Source organism: Staurois parvus, unplaced genomic scaffold, assembly GCF_062004578.1.
Source record: "Staurois parvus isolate SC_StPar_1 unplaced genomic scaffold, SC_StPar_1.0 ptg000153l, whole genome shotgun sequence".
Taxonomy (NCBI): domain Eukaryota; kingdom Metazoa; phylum Chordata; class Amphibia; order Anura; family Ranidae; genus Staurois; species Staurois parvus.
The window spans coordinates 16,944,503-16,964,646 of NW_028317949.1; positions in this window are offsets into that span (position 1 = coordinate 16,944,503).

Consider the following 20,144-nt stretch of genomic DNA (forward strand, 5'->3'; position numbering starts at 1 on the left):
CTGGATAATAGCACCCTGACTGCCATTAGGTATCAGGATTAAATCCTTGTACCCATTGTCAGACCCTACACTGGTGCAGTGGGTCCTGGGTTCCTCCTGGTGCACGAAAATGCCCGGCCTCATGTGGCGAGAGTATGAAGGTAGTTCCTGGAGGATGAAGGAATTGATACCATTGAAAAGCCCCTACACTCACTTGACCTAAATCCAATAAAACTTCTCTGGAATATCATGTTTCGGTCCATCCGATGCTGCCAGATTGCACCACAGACTGTCCAGGAGGTCAGTGATGCCCTAGTCTAGATCTGAGAGGAAATACCCCAGGACACCATTTGTCATCCCATTAGGAGAATGCCACAACATTGTTAGGAATGCATACAAGTACGTGGGGGCCATACAATCTACTGAGTACCATTCTGAGTTGCTGCTATGAAATTTCAGCAAAATGGACTAACCTGCTGCATCATTTTTTCACTTTGATTTTTGGGGTGTCTTTGAATTAATTCCTCTGTAGGTTGATAATTCTCATTTCCATCAAAGAATGGGGCATCCTTACATTCCTAACACATTACCCAGTCCATACCAGTATAGATATCCACCATGATATTTTTCCCCATTGAAATCTGAGGTGTTTTGTCAAAGTGTTCCTTTAATTTTTTGAGGTGTGTGTGTATATGTATATATATATATATATATATATATATATATATATATATATATACACACACACACAGATTTTCTAGCAATCTTTTTTTGCTGAAAACTGTATGCATGCTTTAAAATTCATTTTCATTCATATTATGAATCTATACTAACAGTAAGGTAAAACACAATTAATCATATTACAGATTAATGAAAACTTTTCTGAATTGCAAATTAAAATTTTTTTGAAAGAAAAAAAATAAAATCTTACTTCTAGGACTCATTTGTTGACAGTCTCTGGGGTGGGCAATTGTAAATTAAAGATACTTTTATTTAAAACCATTCACTGAATTTAAATGTTGAACATGTTCCGATATAGGTACAAAAGTAGGACAACACTCCCACTGTCTATCCAATGAAAGATTTGGCCACCTGAACTCGGGACCAAAAATAAAAGATCATTCTATCCCAATGCATATCTGAACTTCTGGACAGAAAACAAAATACACAATCGTTAAATTACTACTTTCAGTCATTATACAACCATTCTAACCACTCCTAGGTAAGAAACTGCTTAATAAAGAATTATATGACTAAGAGAAAGGTTCTGTTACATCCACTATACAAGTAGGGGTTAGGCACACTGGCTATACATATCAATATTTTCTGCAAGGAAATTAACATATTCTTGCTTTGCACTTGTACAGTATACATTACTCTCTGCATGTATCATCCTGCTGTAACCAAAGCCAGTTATGGTAACAACATTTACACACTTGTAACTTGCTGCTTTATATGCTGTCACTACATATCTTTCTGTAAAATGGAACCCTGAAAGGTCTATGGTTCATCAGGCATTATTAAAGGAGGATAAACAAGTGCTGGAGATGAGGAAGAAAATTAGCTACTCAGTTCAAGGCATCTAAACATTAATTCTCTAGAAAATAGAAAATTAAATGGCTTTATCCAGTAAAAGCCAGGAAATAAAATGGTAAAATAGCAGGAAATTTAGAATATGTTAACCCACCAGATACCATGGAAAAATGAGGGATGGTAGCCCACTTAAAGTAACGGTTTATGTTTAATAATAGTCCACTAGATGCCACAGATACAATCATATTAAAGAACTAGCTATCAGGAAGCATATCAGGACAAAAACATTGACCTAAAATTGGTATCATCAAGGGGAAATTCAAAGCATTGTGCAATACGCATCTAAATAATTTTCTTTGGTCATTTATTGGCTTCAAATATTTGCTCATACACTACGTTGTGATAACTGAGAAATGGTGTCATTATACGCAAACAAGTGGATAATAAATGGAAATTAATTTTTTTTGTTTTCTTTTTTTTACACTGCGCTTGCATGGTATTTGATTTTTCTGTAATGAAAATAGCTTGCTATGTATGGTAACTATATAAAGACATTCCTTGTTTTATATCAAGAAATGGACATTTGCATACCACTTTGTTGGCTGAGTCTAGTTGCACTTTGTTTCAAAGAATTTGATTAAAACTGTATAATGGAGGACACAATACATCCCAAAGATGTGCTCTGTGTACATTAATCATGCTCCCACATGAATTTTCTGTAGCCTCTTATACAAGGCCTATGACTAGTTCACTGTTGGTTTTTTTTCACATTTGGGTGCAATATTTATGAGACACTATTAAAAAGGACAAGAAAAATGTAATGCAAAAAGTTTGTCAAAAATATGCTAACCAGCAACTTCATATTAATTAACTTCCATTGATATTGTTGCTCATTTAAGCAAACCAATGCCTGATAAAAAAACTTCAAACATGTTATAAAATCATTATTATTTACCTAAGCCCTTATTTTTTTTATGTATCCTAAAATTTTAGAATCATGTTTGTTAGAAAGAAAGTAGCTTTGTTTTACTTCTATTGAGTCCTCTGTTCTTACCTTTACCTTTACAAAGACCTCTGTACTAGTAACACCTTGGGTATACACATAGACCAGATTGATTACTTTTGGCTAGTGCCTCAGGGTCACCCTGAAACAACACTTGAGACCTTGGAGTATGATGACAAAATATATGGAGAATATGAGTACTAAAAATGACAGAAGATCACAACGCGGAACACTTGTTGACATATACAGTTTCAAATATCAAACAATGTAGACGGAGTGGCACCTTAGGTTCTGGTAAGGTTGCATAAACTGTAGCTTTCCCCACTAGAAATGAGCAACATAAGGCGACAGTGAATTTTTTATCAATAGAATGATGACTAAGTCACCTAGAGTCACTTATGGGGAGGATGCTAGAGACTAGGCTTTAATGGAATAACTGCAAGGCAACTGTAAACTCTTGACTAGACAGAATACTGTATAGTACCCCTCCAGACTAAAGGCACGCTAGCTTTTGTAGTTTAGTGAGTCTGTTTAGTATTGGAATTCCTTCTGGCTGGGACCACAAAGCTCCATATTTTGTCAGAAAAAATAAACTTCTTACAGGAAAGCTTAACTATAAAAATGCATTAACTACTTTCTCTCCAGAAGATTTACCCCTCTTTCTGACCAGGCCATTTTTTGTGATATGGTGCTGAGTTACTTTAACTGACTATTGCGCGGTCATGCAACACTGTACATAAATTACATTTATGTCATCTTTTCCCTCACAGATAGAGCTTTGTTCCTCCTCTGCATTTGTTTTTGCTTTATAAACAAGAAAAGACTGACAATTTTGGAAAAAATTTATATTTTTGACTTTTTGATATAAAGCATATCTAAAAAAAAAAATACAAAAAACAAAATTTCTTCATAAATGTAGGCCAAAATGTATTCTGCTACATGTCTTTGCTAAGAAAATATTCCAATAAGTTTATATTAATTGGTTTACGGGAAAGTTATAGCAACTACAAATGGCAGTATATATACTGGAATTTGTATTTATTTATATTTTTATACTAGTAATGGCGGCAATCAGCGACTTATAGTGATACTGCGAGACTGTGACGGGCATTCTGACACTGGGAGGAAACTGACTAATTGCCACTGACACTAATACAGTGATCAGTGCTAATAAAAACACTGACACTGTACTAATGACACTGGACAAGAAGGGGTTACCATCTGGGGCGATCAAAGGGTTAACTGTGTGTTAGGGAGTGATTAGCTTGTGTACTATGTGCAGTTTTACTAAGGAGACCTGCTGATTTCTGTCTCTCTGCTAAGCAGAGAGCTAGAAAGCAGCATGTCCATTATGACAGGAGAGACCTGTGTTGTTTACACACAGGTCTCTCTCTTCTCAGCTCCGACGATGATCACTGACCCAGTGATTGACATCCTTAGCAGCCAATAGCAGCGCGGTTAGGGTGGCGTGCACGCCCCCTACCTGGAAATGAAAAATCACATGTATTTATGTGATTGTGCACAGCGCAACCGCCCTGTAGCAGTACATCTGCTATGAGGCGGTGGTAAAGTGGTTTAACCTCCTTGGCGGTATTCCCGAGTGTAGCTCGGGGTAACATTTCAGTACCAAGAGCGGTAACCCCGAGCTACACTCGGGAATACCATGCGGCACTGCTCCGGCATGTGTTCTTCACTTACCTTACCCTGCGCTCCCACGATGTGTCCCCTGCAGCGTCCCCGGCCATCTCCTCCGGCCGATGCCGGCATCCGGCTTCTGTGTCCTGTCCCTGTGACGTCGGGACGTACGGGCGCCGCCGCCGCCGGCGGGAAATTTAAAAATTTTAAAAAATGTCTTTTTTTTTTTTCATTTTACACAGTAAAACATTGCTGTTTCAACCTATTTCACATACATATTGTCCCTAGTGCTTTGTCCTGCGCCCTGCCTGCATTTTGTCTGTTCTTTCTGCCTGGAAACTGAGAAATGTCCATGGCGTCCAAAAAGTGTCCCTTTAGGTCAAAAGCGGTTTAGATCAGCTAGAGAACAGCGATAGTAAATCAGAACCACTTACAGAATTGAGTGATAATGATTCGTGGGGGAAATTCGTCATCAGAAACTGAAAACGATTTTGCGACTGAGCTCAGCAATGTGCGAACTTGGCGCTCTATTTCACATTTCAGTGTTTTTGGTTTGATTATATTATTGAATTAAATTTTTTATTATTTTTATATTATTTTTATGGGTATTTATTAAATTATAATTTATGATTTTGTGTTTCAAATTTTATCATACCCGGGATGTTTACTAGACTCTTGTTCGGACAGATTTCAGTGAGTTTTTCCTAAAAATTACAGCCTACAATAAAAAAAATACATATTTCCATGCAAAAAAATGGTACCGCTTTCAGCACCAAAAATCTGAAATAATCATACCGCCAGGGAGGTTAATAAACCTGCACATTTATTTACAATGAGTCTTGTTACATGCGTATAAATATGCTGATTTCAAACACAACATTGTAGAAGACCTGATGAAGGAACTTAATGTGTTTTAAAAGCTGGCTTCTTTATTGATTTTGGCTAGCAGATGAAGGATATTGTTTTACCTCTACATTTCTACAAATGAACCGACATGTAATTCACATTAACTGTCACAAAAAAGACTAGTCTTTCTCTGACCATGTTATTATATTCTTTTAGGTCAGTTGTAAATATTCAGCTTTCTTATCCAAACTATTTATGTGTACATAGCAGGGGCGAACTGAACATTTGGAAACTCGGGCACTGCCCGAGGGCCCGGGGTCAGTAGTGGGCCCCATGAGATGCCCCTGGTACCTTTTTCATAGGCTTTCTTGAGTTTGGGCAAGGACACAGGGGCCCCATGATCCCCTATTGCCCGGGGGCCCCATCAGTTGTCAGTCCGCCCCTGGTACATAGTATTTTAGAATTAGCATAACAGAATTGGTAATTTACTTGCATGTAAACTATGACTGCCAGAACCATTTTAAACAAACAAAAGAATCAATTACTATGAAAATGACTATATATCCATATTAGATAATTAAACAACCAACTATCAAGTCCATGTTTGATAGAACCATTGAAAAACATTTCACTAAATAAAAAAAAATCCTGCAATTTAATTCTGTTAGTTTGAATAAGTTAAGTGAATTATGCAATGGTGGTTGTTCCCTATATGTCTTTATTTGTCACTGGGCAATAGTAAGCAAATAGTGTATATGCAGTAGATCTCTTATAATAACTTGCTGATTGTGCTGTAAAAAAAATTAGGAGATCCAGGGTGAAAAGTTCTGTTGTGACAGACTTGGTTTGAAGGCTTAAGGGGGAGTTTGTAAGGAAGTTACATTCCTTACTATAAAAGGAGAGCGGTCTCAGAGTAGCTATATTATAACTGTATTAAACTATAAACTATAAATATTTTGTGCTTTAACTTATATTTAAAACATCTCTAAAGCTACTGTACAAATATTACAATGCTATGTTAAAGTGAATAAATATACACATGCAGAGCAAATAAATTACTAAAATGTGTAAACAATATTTATAAATAATATCCTTAGCAAAAGGCAATATATAAATAAATACATTAACCACTTGTCTACCAAGGCATTTTTATAAATGGCATGGCAGACAAGTGATTAAACCAAGCTCAAAGACTATGACTATCATATCCTATGACTAATGACCCCAGAAGTGATATGTATCATGTTACTTCTAGGGTCACAGCTGTCATTCCTTGGCTAGTATAGCTGAGGATGCAGCTATTCAAGCAAGATCTGACTTAAACTGCAACATTGGAGGGCAAGGGAGACATTGGGGGTTTAATAGACTCAAATGAATGAACATAAAAATCCAAATGTAGTTTGGAAGGAGCCATAACCGAACGTTAAAAGGGTTACTAGTAGAGATGAGCGAATTATTCAAAAATTCGATTCGGCGAATTCGCGGAATAAATTCGATTCGAGTCGAATATATTCGCTGCAAATTTAACTTATAAAAAGGGTGTTTCTAGGCTTCAGAGAGCCTTTATATTAGTGCAGAACACTGTACCTTTAATTTAAATGCCCTTGGAGTCTGCTGGGGAAGAGAAATAATACTGTCAGTCAGTATGACATGCAGATGAATGCCGTCGATCTTAGAATCACCGCACACTTCACTCATTTGGGCAGTCACGGGGCCAAAACCAGAGTGTGGAGCCACAGTGTGGCGGTGGAGGCAGCAGCAATGGGAGGCCATACAGCACCCTATGACAAAATGGAACCCACCAGCAGTGTGAGGAGACCTGAAAGTGGCACATGGCAGAGTGTGGCGATGGAGACAGCAGCAATGGGAGGCCGTACAGGGACCCATGACACACTCTGGACCTGGCAGCAGCATGAGGAGGCGATACAGGGGCCCATGACAGATTACGGGCCTGGCAGCAGCAATGGGAGGCCCTTAATCTGCCACCCTATGACAAAATGGAACCCACCAGCAGTGTGAGGAGACCTGAAAGTGGCACATGGCAGAGTGTGGCGATGGAGACAGCAGCAAAGGGAGGCCGTACAGGGACCCATGACACACTCTGGACCTGGCAGCAGCATGAGGAGGCGGTACAGGGGCCCATGACAGATTACGGGCCTGGCAGCAGCAATGGGAAGCCCTTAATCTGCCAGCACCCTATGACAAAATGGAACCCACCAGCAGTGTGAGGAGACCTGAAAGTGGCACATGGCATAGTGTGGCGATGGAGACAGCAGCAATGGGAGGCCGTACAGGGACCCATGACACACTCTGGACCTTGCAGCAGCATGAGGAGGCGGTACAGGGGCCCATGACAGATTACGGGCCTGGCAGCAGCAATGGGAGGCCCGTAATCTGCCAGCACCCTATGACAAAATGGAACCCACCAGCAGTGTGAGGAGACCTGAAAGTGGCACATGGCAGAGTGTGGCGATGGAGACAGCAGCAATGGGAGGCCGTACAGGGACCCATGACACACTCTGGACCTGGCAGCAGCATGAGGAGGCGGTACAGGGGCCCATGACAGATTACGGGCCTGGCAGCAGCAATGGGAGGCCCGTAATCTGCCAGCACCCTATGACAAAATGGAACCCACCAGCAGTGTGAGGAGACCTGAAAGTGGCACATGGCAGAGTGTGGCGATGGAGACAGCAGCAATGGGAGGCCGTACAGGGACCCATGACACACTCTGGACCTGGCAGCAGCATGAGGAGGCGGTACAGGGGCCCATGACAGATTACGGGCCTGGCAGCAGCATGTGGAGTCGGTACGGGGGCCCATGGCAGATTACGGGCCTGGCAGATGATGACGAGGCTGCCAAGTGCGATCAGCCTCATCATCAATTAGGGTCTCCACCTCACTACTAGCCCCCTCGGCTGCGTGTGGGTCAGGAGACAGACCTGTCTCTAGACCGGCTACCGAGCCACTCTCCTCGCCAGTACTTCTTCGCCTGGCTGCTGAAGAGGCGGATGTCTCCCCCCGTTCCTGACCGCCCTCTGTTAGCTCTTCCTCACTGTACAGTGGGGCTGAGCCCACAGCATGCGATACTTCGCTTGGTGAGGGAACACCAAAGGACAGGGGCAGGTAGAGGACACGTGATTTCAGTGGGCTTGGTCCCGGGCCATGCCAACTAACGGTTGTGTCTGACGTACCCACCGACCGTTGGCTGTAGGTGTCAGAGGTGGCCTGGGAAGAGGAAGACGACCGAGCCAACCAATCGATGACGGCAGGGTTGTCGGTGGAGACACGACCGCTGGATGACACCGGGAGCACTGGCCTCTGGCTGCGACTAGTGCTGCCTCAACCCCTTCCTCTGCTGCCACGTCTGCTCGCTCCTGAAACATTGCCTCCTCTGCCACTCCTCTGCGTGTTGTCTGACATACTCTTTAATTCAACGATTCTGTGTCCCTGAGTAACGATTCTGTGTCCCTGAGTAACGATTCTGTGTCCCTGAGTAACGATTCTGTGTCCCTGAGTAACAATTCTGTGTCCCTGAGTAACAATTCTGTGTCCCTGAGTAACAATTCTGTTTCCCTCAGTAACGATTCTGTGTCCCTGAGTAACGATTCTGTGTCCCTGAGTAACGATTCTGTGTCCCTGAGTAACGATTCTGTGTCCCCGAGTAACGATTCTGTGTCCCCGAGTAACGATTCTGTGTCCCCGAGTAACAATTCTGTGTCTGTCCCTGAGTAACAATTCTGTGTCTGTCCCTGAGTAACAATTCTGTGTCTGTCCCTGAGTAACAATTCTGTGTCTGTCCCTGAGTAACAATTCTGTGTCTGTCTCTGAGTAACAATTCTGTGTCCCTCAGTAACAATTCTGTGTCCCTCAGTAACAATTCTGTGTCCCTCAGTAACAATTCTGTTTCCCTGAGTAAAAATTCTGTGTCCCTGAGTAACAATTCTGTGTCTCTCCCTGAGTAACAATTCTGTGTCCCTCAGTAACAATTCTGTGTCCCTGAGTAAAAATTCTGTGTCCCTGAGTAACAATTCTGTGTCTCTCCCTGAGTAACAATTCTGTGTCCCTGAGTAACGATTCTGTGTCCCTGAGTAATGATTCTGTGTCCCTAAGTAACAATTCTGTGTCCCTAAGTAACGATTCTGTGGCCCTAAAGTCTCTCTGGCCCTAACTCTGTCCCTAATACAGACAGGTCTGTCTCTCTTGAATGACCGGAGGCTAATGGAGAATTGTAAGATGGCCGCAATTTATAGCTCCACCATTACACAGTGCTGGCTGGCTGGCTGCTGATTGGCTAATGCGATCACATGTCATGAATGAATGCATTATGGGTCAGCGCGCCTTGTCTGCGCGCCTTCCCAGAGATCCCCGCTCCGTCGCCACACATGTCGCCGCCATTTTTGGGAAAATTCGATTCGTGCATCCGAAGTTTGCTAATTTTCGGATTCGGCGCGAATCGAATTTTTCCTGATATTCGAAACGAATTCCACTTCGCCATGTTCAATTCGCTCATCTCTAGTTACTAGCTACCTTACCATCCTGGCTGTGTGCAACGATTGGTTTGATCTTAAATTCCATGTGTCTGTACAGGTGCATGATAATTTTCTGCTCAGGCTGAATCTGTGGAGGATATCAATATCTGCATTGTATCTAAACATGTTCTTTGAGTAAAAACACATGGTTGGCATATTCTAAGAAGAGGAGCACTGGTATTGGTCTCCTCTTCCAGAGCCATAGTAGTCTCAAGTGCTGTTGAACCTGCTAGGACAGTTACAAAATTAGCAATGGCCATTTTAAGTTATGCATGTTCATTATGCCACCTTTACAACCAAGCGGTAAGAGACATCGGTAAAATCAAAGCATACAAATGTATTTATTTTAGCTCCAAAACCAAGTTAACTTTTCATTCATAAGAAACAAAAAAAGAAAATTATGACATCTTGATATACTGTACAAACACTGTTGAATGTTTCTGAATATTGTTTTTTTTTTAATCTGCAGGCCTAGCAATATTAATTGTTTTCTTGTCCAACCAATAAACTAACACAGCTACTAAGGACACAAAGGACAGACCATAAGTCATTAATTATTATCAGACCTTAACTAATTAACTAATCAGCATGGCGCTATAAAAAGCACTAGCAGGTGACTTCAATGCACTAATGAGCATCACATGAGAAAATTCCAAACCTATTACAGAGCCCATAAACAAAAGAAAACACATGCCTCCTGAAAAAAGGGCAAATGTACAAAAACGCACTTAAGATAAAGATAGGTATCCTAGTTCTTTCCCTACTGAGGGAGGAGACCAACTTCAGGAAGACTGGAGCAATCAGGCTAGTGGAAGACTCCTCCAGGCAATAGGTTGATTCTGGTGGACAACAGAATACAAAAACATCTGTCTTTTGAGTCTAGGGAAGGAACCATCAAAGGGGTTGAAAAGATCCACAATCCTGAGTAAATGATTCTCTATAATCAGAATAAGGCCCTTGTGGAGGTCTTTGATTAAGACCTTCACCTTGATGAACACTGAGAGCAGGTTAAAGGGATACTAAAGGTAATTTTTTAAAAAAAATAACAAACATGTCATATATACTTGGTCTGTGCAATGGTTTTGCACAGAGCAGCCCCGGTACTCCTCTTCTCTGATCCCCCCACATGCTCTTCTGCCCCCCCTCCCTGCTGAGTGCCTCCAGAGCATGCTGCTTGCCCTGGAGGTACTTGTGAGTGCTCACTGCTCACTTCAGATCTACCTCTGTGTGTCTATAAGACACACACAGCGTGGCTTGGTCCCGCTCCCTTCTCACTTTAAGACTACAGCATTGTAAGAAAAACTTTCTTTCCCTGCCTGGGTGTTATTCCCCCCCATACCACTTCTTATAACAATTTTAAACCAAGACTGTTTCTTACTTACCAACCTGCACATTTGATTTGCTCTTCTTATCTGTAGCAGGATTAATTGCATTTCATACATCCCTGTAGAATATGTTTAATATACAATTCCTGACCTTAATCTACACCAGTAGAAAGTGAAAGTTGTATTTACTTCCTACAACATTATGTTTCATAAAAGAACCTCAAAGTCCTTCCATAATACAGTTAATCACCAAAATATCAAATGTGTAATGCAGAATTTTACAAAGCCTACGTATATATATCAATTTCTAAGCTCATCCTTTTTGGACATATTGATTTGCATCACAAAGTGTTAACCCATGTTATCAATGCCAATAGAGACTTGCAAGATATCTCTAAATCTTTTGTTGCAGTTGGCAGAAGAACTGTATTCCAAAAACACATATCAACACTAAATGGGAAGAAGATCCGGGGAGCGTATCTAAGTGAAAAAAGCTATGCACTTTTCCTACCTAACCACTGGAAAGTACTTCAATTGTTTTTTTTTATCGGTTTGCACATGTGATTGATTAAAAGACATCACAATAGATATATCATACAGGTGATTTATTAGTAGATTATTGAATTTTATATTTGGTTTTAGGAGACAAATTGAGTGATTTTAAAGTGTTTATTAGTGATTATGCACATATAATTTATTTGAAGTTATTGTGGTGTATGGATTTAACAGAAAATTTACACAATTGTGGGAGATCACTAAATATAGCATGGTCACTTGTTTTTATACAGTCAAAGCAACCAAAACAGCTCTTTTATTTTGAGATTATTTTGCTTTTCCTAGAGTTCAGCTTTAACATCGATTCCCTGTGCTATTTTTCTGTGCTAGCAGTTTCTATTCATGGGACAAAGCGATAATAGTAAACTTGCTATGTTTACAGCTCTCCTTCTACCTATTCCTATTCTAATCAAACTATGTTAAAGTGTGTGTAAAAAAAAAAAAAAAAACTTTTTCTAGCTTTGGAAAAAGTGAAGAAGCATTCAAATTGGGGGCAAGGTCATGCTGTGGGAGAGAGCGGACGAGCAGCCTGAGAGCTCCTGCTAGCTCGGGGCTAAAAGAAGCTTCATAGGGCATGGACAAAGCCCATATTACGCGCTGTGATGCCAGGGAGGCAGCTGGTATGAACCACCCCCGCTTGACCCCCACAGACTCACTCTGGAGCCCTAGATTCTTACTTTTCCGGGTCCCTGGGATCACGCCACAAGGAATTCAAGATGGCGCTGGACCATCTGGCACTCATGGCCTCTCCTCCAGTTGCCACCTATGACCAGGCAGACTCCATCGGCCCAGCCCAGGTATGCAGCGATAGACCCACTACTTCTCATGCTTCCACGCTGCCCTCCACCGCAGGTTTGGTCTTGGATGACATTGCTGGAGACTGGGACATCAGGGAGCACATCAGGGCCCTCCCTACAAAGGCTGACATGATTCAATTAATTGCAACTGTTGAATTCTTCTTTAAGGAGGCCTTAGATAAAGTGTGGTGATACCGCTGCTATAGGCCATTGGGTGGAAGCTGTAGAATCTGCTCATAAAACACTGGCCCACTTTGTTACAAAACTTGGGGAGGCCTTCTGCATGCATGAACATATGCTTGATTCATTATTACTGCAATTAGACAACTATGAAAATCAGGAAAGACGCCAAAATATGTACGGATCCGTGGCCTACCTGATGCAACCCGTGCACAAGATTTAGTGCCCACGCTCCAACGGATGTTTAGTCTGATTCTTGGAGACTCTGCCTCCACACTGGTAGAAATTGATCGGGCGCATTGTGCCCTACTACCACCACCTGAAGATGTTAATAAACCCAGAGATGTCATTTGTCGCTTACATAAATACGGTGTTAACCTCCCTGGCGGTATTCCGGAGTGTAGCTTGTGGTTAACTTTCAGTACCAAAAGCGGTAACCCCAAGCTACACTCGGGATTACCTTGCAGCGTTGCTCTGGGTTCCCTCCAGCACTTACCTTGTCCTTCGCTCCTACTGTGTCCCCCCTGCAGCATCCCCAGCCATCTCCTCCGGCCAATGCGGGCATCCGTCTTCCGGGTTCCGTTCCCTGCGAGCGTCGTGACGTACGGGACATACGGGGACAGAGCCGGCGGGAAATTTAAAAATGTTAAAAAAAGTGACATTCACCAAATACACTAAAATCACATAGTATAACATTACTGTATCAAAGCATTTCACGAACATTTTGTTCCTAGTGCTTTGTCCTGTGCCCTGCCTGCATTTTTACTGTTCTCTCTGCCTTGAAACTGAGAAATGTCCATGGCGTCCAAAAAGCGCCCCTTTAGGTCAAAATCGGTTTTAGACCAACTAGAGAACAGCTATAGTAAATCAGAACCACTTGCAGAATTGAGTGATAATGATTCATGAAGAAATTCGTCATCAGACACTGAAAACAATTTTGCGACTTGCCGCTCTATTTCAAATGTTAGTGTTTTTGGTTTGATTATATTATTGAATTAAATTTATTATTATTATATTTTTTATGATTATTTATTATATTATAAGTTATGATTTCGGTTTCCCTTGGTTCCTACCTGGTAAAGATGCATCCTTTTTTAATGTATGGGGTGGAGAGGGGATTGTGAAATGTCAGACCTTGGCCCCGTCTTAGCATCTGCTGCCCCTGGATGGCCTATGCAGGTCTTTTGGGTCATTTCCTATGGATTTTTGGCATTATCGTCAGATACATGATTTCTTTCAGAGGTCGCTTCCTAGAGTGCAAACCCGTGATATGTTGACTTCCTTTGAGGCTCTGTGTATAGAACTGGGGGATCCTGGACACTTGCTATCCCAGATGTACCAATGTTTACTGTCCACTTTTTCTCAGATGACACCCTATTATATATACGAGAATGGGAGGCTGAATTGGGTTTCGACCTAGAACCCCCGCAATTGCAGAAAATTACTCCGATGACCCATATCTCATGAGTTCCAAAATGCAAGAGTCATGCTATATGTTTCTGTCCAGGTGGTACAGGACACCTTCTCAGCTAGCTAAGATTTTCCCTTGGGCTGATAACTGATGCTGGCGGGGGCGCCATCAGGAGGGCACTTTCTTGCATCTTTGGTGGTTTTGCCCCAAGATTCAAAGGTTTTGGAGAGCTAACTCCCCCTAGATTCAGAGAATCCTTCAACCTATTGATTTCACTCCTCTGCACTACTTGTTTCATGACACCCCTTCCTCTATTAAAATGTACAAACGCAGTGTTACCCCGCACCTTTTGAATGCCGCTAGGAGCTTAATACCACACCTCTGGAAGCAGAGACGGTGCCCTACTGTTGTGGAGTGGAAGCGAGAGGTTGATAGAATCTATGAAGTCGAACGTTGGATTTATAATGTTAAAAACGAGCTTGAGAAATTTCATGACATTTGGTCCGGATGGTTATACTACTCTATGGAAATAGAAGATCCGGTTGACCCTCCTTCAGGTACGGGTTCCCTATGATTTTTTATCCTCCCCTCTCGCTTTGGCCCCTAGGTTGTACCCCCAGCTGGGGTTACTTTGTAGGTCTGGTCCCTAAGATTCTACCATTGGAATAGCATGTGGTAGGCTTCTTATGGGGTCTGTCCCCTGATTTTCCCTCTTCTGTTTTGGCCTGAGCATTGAGTCCTCAGCCCTCAGCCCTGTGATGCTATTCTTTCTTCAACTGGCCCTGTGAGGCCTCTGTTACTCTATTTTCTTTTCTTCTTTTCCTTCCTTGTCTTGTATTTCCGTGCTTTTACCATTTCACATATGAGTGCTGAGTTTTTATGCAAGTGCCCTACATGTTATTTATTGTCACTTCTATTGCCTTAAGTTTCAAACGTGGATGATACAGGGGGCACATTCGATCTATCGCCCTGAGACTGGCTGGCCTTGTGCAGAGACGTAGCTCCTGCGTGGCAGCTGGGTCCTTTGGTGATGAGTCTTGTGCTGGTTCCCACTGCCCTGACGGTGGCGGGGAGTGTGTGGCATGACATTTGTATTGTACCATATGCTTGATTTACATTTGTATTATATCACTGTATGCTGGGCCTGTTGTGGGCCAGACTTGCTTAAAGCTGCTATCTCTGTGTTCCTATATGTTTTTTGTTTTTGTAACTGTTTTATCTTTTATTATGAAAATCATTAATAAAGACAGATAATGCAAAAAAAAAAGAAACATTCAAATTATCCTGGTGTTTGCAGCACTCTAGATCTCCATTAATAAGATAAAGCATCATTTTCTCTTCTGTTGACAATGTTTTACCCAGGGGTTTTTGTCTCAGAGAATAAGTGAAGGAACTTTCTGAATCTCCCCTTTTCTGCACCCCCTACCCACCTTCGAGCACCGTTCCTTGGTTTCACCCCATACCCACCTCCCAGTAATACACTTTTAAGAGAATACAGAACTAGGTATCATTTGCGATGCTAAGTAATTTGTATGGAATTTGTTACTGATAACAAGAAAAGTAGTAAAATAGAGCCAGCAATAAAAGACCCCCCAGCAACACAAAGGATCCCCAAAACAAAATACCACCCAATCAACAGTAGACCCTACAGCAGCATCAACAGATCTCCTTGCAACCATCATCAATAGACCTCTCCCTCAACAGTAGATCCCTCCCAGCAATAATTGAACCCCCAGCAGCATAAGACCACCCCAGGTATAATAGATTATCCACCAACAACAATAAACCCTACTCAAAAATAGATTTCCACCAGTGACAATAGAAGCCCCATAAGCCAGCATCAATAGACCCTCCAGCACACCTGAGCACCTCTTGTCGTTAACTACATTCAGTGCTGTAGGTGCTGGAACTGCATTCACCAGCATTCCCGCTGAAAAAAGTCCTGGTTTTACCAAAGAGTAAGTAAAAGAAAAACCACAAAATAAAAAAAGTCACTTCATCTCAAACAAAGGAAATTCAATTTGGCTGGACATACTCTTTAGGATAAATTACACTATTGCCCCAACTGCCACTGCCAGGTGTCACATAGAACAGTTGCTGCGGGACCCTAACAGAATTCTGCTATGTGCTTCCATGAATTGTAATTATGTATGGTAAAATGTTGTCAGGAGAACAGGAATTGAGATGATATCTCAATAATGGAGCGTCTCAAAGCAATTAAAACCAGGCAGGGGTTCTGATCCTTTACCCACTTGATCCTAAACTAAGTAATTAACACTTTCACTATCAGTAACCTAAGGCTTACATCCTCAGCAGCACAGACCTGTAAACAACCCAGAGCTCGTTTACATTTTTCCAGTAGACTGTTAGCCAAGTTCTAAGGCTTGACATGTTTGGTATTAGTTTACTCAATGCATCCTCATCTTTAATATTTTACTTTAGCCATTAGGAGAAGAGAAGAGCTCTGTGACAGGCAAAGTAAAGTGTGAAATAATAATAATTTAACTTTCATAAATTATCCTTAAATTACAGCTATTGGACTCATAGCACAGAAATGGAAATTTGCCTAAAATCTTTAAATCTAAAATATGCTTATCAACCATACTGTATGTTACTGCTGCATGTAGCAAAACCTACACATATTTGGTGTCCTTGTATTCAGGATAAATAGTAGAGAATGATTTAGTGAAAATATATTAATTAATATTAATTTAAAAAAAAGTTATGCAAAAGGTATATTTCTGGTATTTTATAAAACAAAATGCCAAATAAGGTTTAGGGTACCATGGGAAAGGCTTAATGATCTATTGGGTTGTAAATATGAGTACACAGATTTCTTTATATAATAGTATCACTAGATTTAACATATGCAATCCCCATGCTGTCTTTCTGCTGATCACCAGTGCACATTGAGTATCTTGGAGGCTGTATTGGATCTAAACGGAGCTAATATCATCTGGACTTTTGTCCTTTGCTAATATCTGGTGGTGGAATTGAAAATTGATCCTCAATTAAAATCCTTTTTCCCTACATTTTCCTTGCTACTTGAATTGCAATATTTAACAGATGCATATATGATACCCATTATATTTTTCAACCTAATCCCATTATGCTTAGATGGATATTTGATGCCCATTATATTCAACCTTATTTGGACATTATAGGCCAATTAAACCTCTAGACAGAACATATTTCTCTGCAATTTCCATAGATGGATGTTTGATGTCCATTGTTTGCTTTCTTATGGTTGTGAACGTACAGGTCAAATAGATCTTTGTTAGGTTATACCTATATATCCTAAAGCATTTAACAGATGATATCTGATGCCCATTATATCATCTACAACTGTTTTGGACGTATAGGCCAATTAAGATTTTTTAGGTCATTTTCTTCTAGTTCTGTGATCTTTCACATCCAGGACTGCCTTGGCAGTATTAATTTCCTTACAAAATCTCCCCTGAAGAAGCCTGTGAGGGCGAAACATGTAGGGAGTATACTAAATTTACCTAACCAAGTTTGAATCTCAGTTGGTATTCTTAGAATTTAAATTGTTTTTAAGTTTTTGTATTTTTTCCTTTCTTGTGTTTTACCAAAATATGAAATAAAACTTATATACAACTTTAATGTGTGGTATTCATGTCTATGCACCCTGAAAGTCCCATCTTCTCTATTGATTATTTGCTGTTTCAGGAGTGGACTCATGCCATTATTATACATACATAAATTAAAACAACAGTGGAAGTTTTCACTGTATCCTTCCAATATCTCTTAAGACCAACCTTCTTTCTTCTTCGTACCCTTAGGCAGAGTAATAATAGATTATTAAACCTACATTTTCTAAAATTAATCTGATGCAACTGAGTGACGAGAGATGCATATGATGATAATGGAATCTCGTTAAAAACTAAGCAACTAATTTTTTTTTTATCTAGGACCTCAAAAGCTCCAAGAAGAGAATACTAACAATGAAGACATCATGTTGTTTTTTAAATAGGTTTATATAGACAGTAAATGGGAGTGTAGCATTAACAAATTCAACATCAGAATTTGGCTGGTAAATGTTCAGATCTTTAATTAAGAAAATTAAGAATTTACACTGAAGGGTTCCCAAATATGTTTCATTATATGCATTAAAATGAGAAGAAAGCTTGAAGGGTTTTTTTATGAAAAAGTAATGTCCAAATAAGTAGCACATTTACAGTGCATACAGAATGTATTCACAGCTCTTAACTTTTGCCACTTTTTGTTATGTTACAGCCTTATTCCAAAATGGATTAAATTCATTTTTTTTCATTAACATTCTACAAACAATACCCCATAATGATAATGTGAAAGAAGTTCATTTTGAAATCTTTGCAATTTATTAAAAATAAAAAACGAGAAAAAAAAAACACATGTACATAAGTATTCACAGCCTTTGGAATGACACTCAAAATTGAGCGCATCCTGTTCCCACCGATCACCCTTGAGATGTCGCCACAACTTGGTAGGAGTCCATCTGTGGGAAATTCAGTTGATTGGACATGATTAGGAAAGGCATAAACCTGTCTATATAAGGTCCCACAATTAACAGTGCATGTCAGAGCACAAAACAATTCCAAAGAAATGTCTGTATACCTCCGAGACAGGATTGTATTAGGGCACAGATCTGGAGAAGGGTACAGAAAAATGTCTGCAGCATTGAAGGTCCCAATGAGCACAGTGGCCTCCATCATCCATGAATGGAAGAAGTTTGGAACCACCAGGAATCTTCCTAGAGTGGGACACCCATCCAAAATGAGCCATGGAGGGAGAAGGGCCTTAGCCAGGGAGGTAACCAAGCACCCGATGGTCACTCTTAAAGAGCTCCAGCATTTCTCTGTGGAAAGAAGAGAACCTTCCATAAGAACCATCTCTGCAGCACTCCACCAATCAGGCCTGTATGGTAGAGTGGCCAGACAGAAGCCACTCCTCAGTAAAAGGCAAATGGCAGCTCACCTGGAGTTTGCCAAAAGGCACCTGAGGGACTCTCAGACCATGAGAAACAAAACTATCTGGTCTGATGAAACAAAGATTGAAGTCTTTGGCCTGAATGCCAAACCAGGCACCGCTCACCACCTGGCCAATACCATCCCTACAGTGAAGCATGGTGGTGGCAGTATCATGCTGTGGGGATTATTTTCAGTGGCAGGAACTGGGATACTAGTCAGGATCGAAGGAAAGATTAATGCAGCAATGTAAATGTAATTTTTTTTTTAAAGTGCATGGGGTTCCTTTTACAAGTCATACCAGGTCCTTTATAACTAGTAGGATTTTTAAGGGGAAACCCACCTCCCAAAAATGTGGAGGAAAGTGCGCGGGGTTCCACCTAAAAGCAATACCAGGACCTTTAGAACTAGTAGGACTTTTAAGGGGAACCTCAGCACCAAAAATGGGGAAAAAAAGCATGGGGTCCCCTCTAAATTTCTACTAGACCCTTGATCCGAGCACAGGCCTGGCAAGGCAGGAAAGGGGGGGACAATCGAGCGCCACCCCTGTAGCTTACCAGGCCATGTACCCTCAGCATGGGGACTGTGTCCCCATGCCAATGGGAACAAGGGCCTCTTCCCCACAATCCTGGCCCGGTGGTTGTGGGGGTCTGCTATCGGGTGGGTCATTAGCATCAGGGTACCCTGATGCTATCCCCTTGTGAATGAGTAAGGAGTACTTGTATCCCTACCCATTCACTAAAGGGTTACATTCAGTAAAAAATAGAGACCAGTCTTTTAAAAAAAATCCTTTAATTGAACAAAAACCAAAACAACAGTTTTTGACAAAAAAGACAAAAAAATGGCTCCATCATTGTAATCCATCGCCAATCACGGTGTCCATCGTTGTCATGATGATGCCAATTTGCTGAAATAAAAAGAAAAACGACTCCCGACACGTCAGCACCCGCCGAGCTCTCGCTGCAATATGACAGGTCTGACAGTTGCCAGTCAGATGTAAACAAACAGGTGTGGCTAGTGGTGACGTTATTGCCGATGTCACTGCTAGCTCCGTCCAATTGTTTACATCTGACCGGCAAACGTCAGACCCGTCATATTGTGGCGAGTGCTCGGTGGGTGCAGATGGGTTGGTGGGTGGGTGTGATTTTTCTTTTATTTCAAGGAGTCAGTGTCATCAGGACAACACTGTGCACCATGATTGATGATGTATTACATTGATGGAACCACTTTTTTTTCTTTTTGGCTTTTTTTTTTTAATTGCAGGACTTGTCAAATACTATTATTTTGTCTTTTGTTCAATTAAAGGAATTTTTCAAAAGTCTGGCGTCTTTATTTTTTCTAAATTGAACCCTTTAGTGAATGGTTTTCCCTTACTCATTCACAA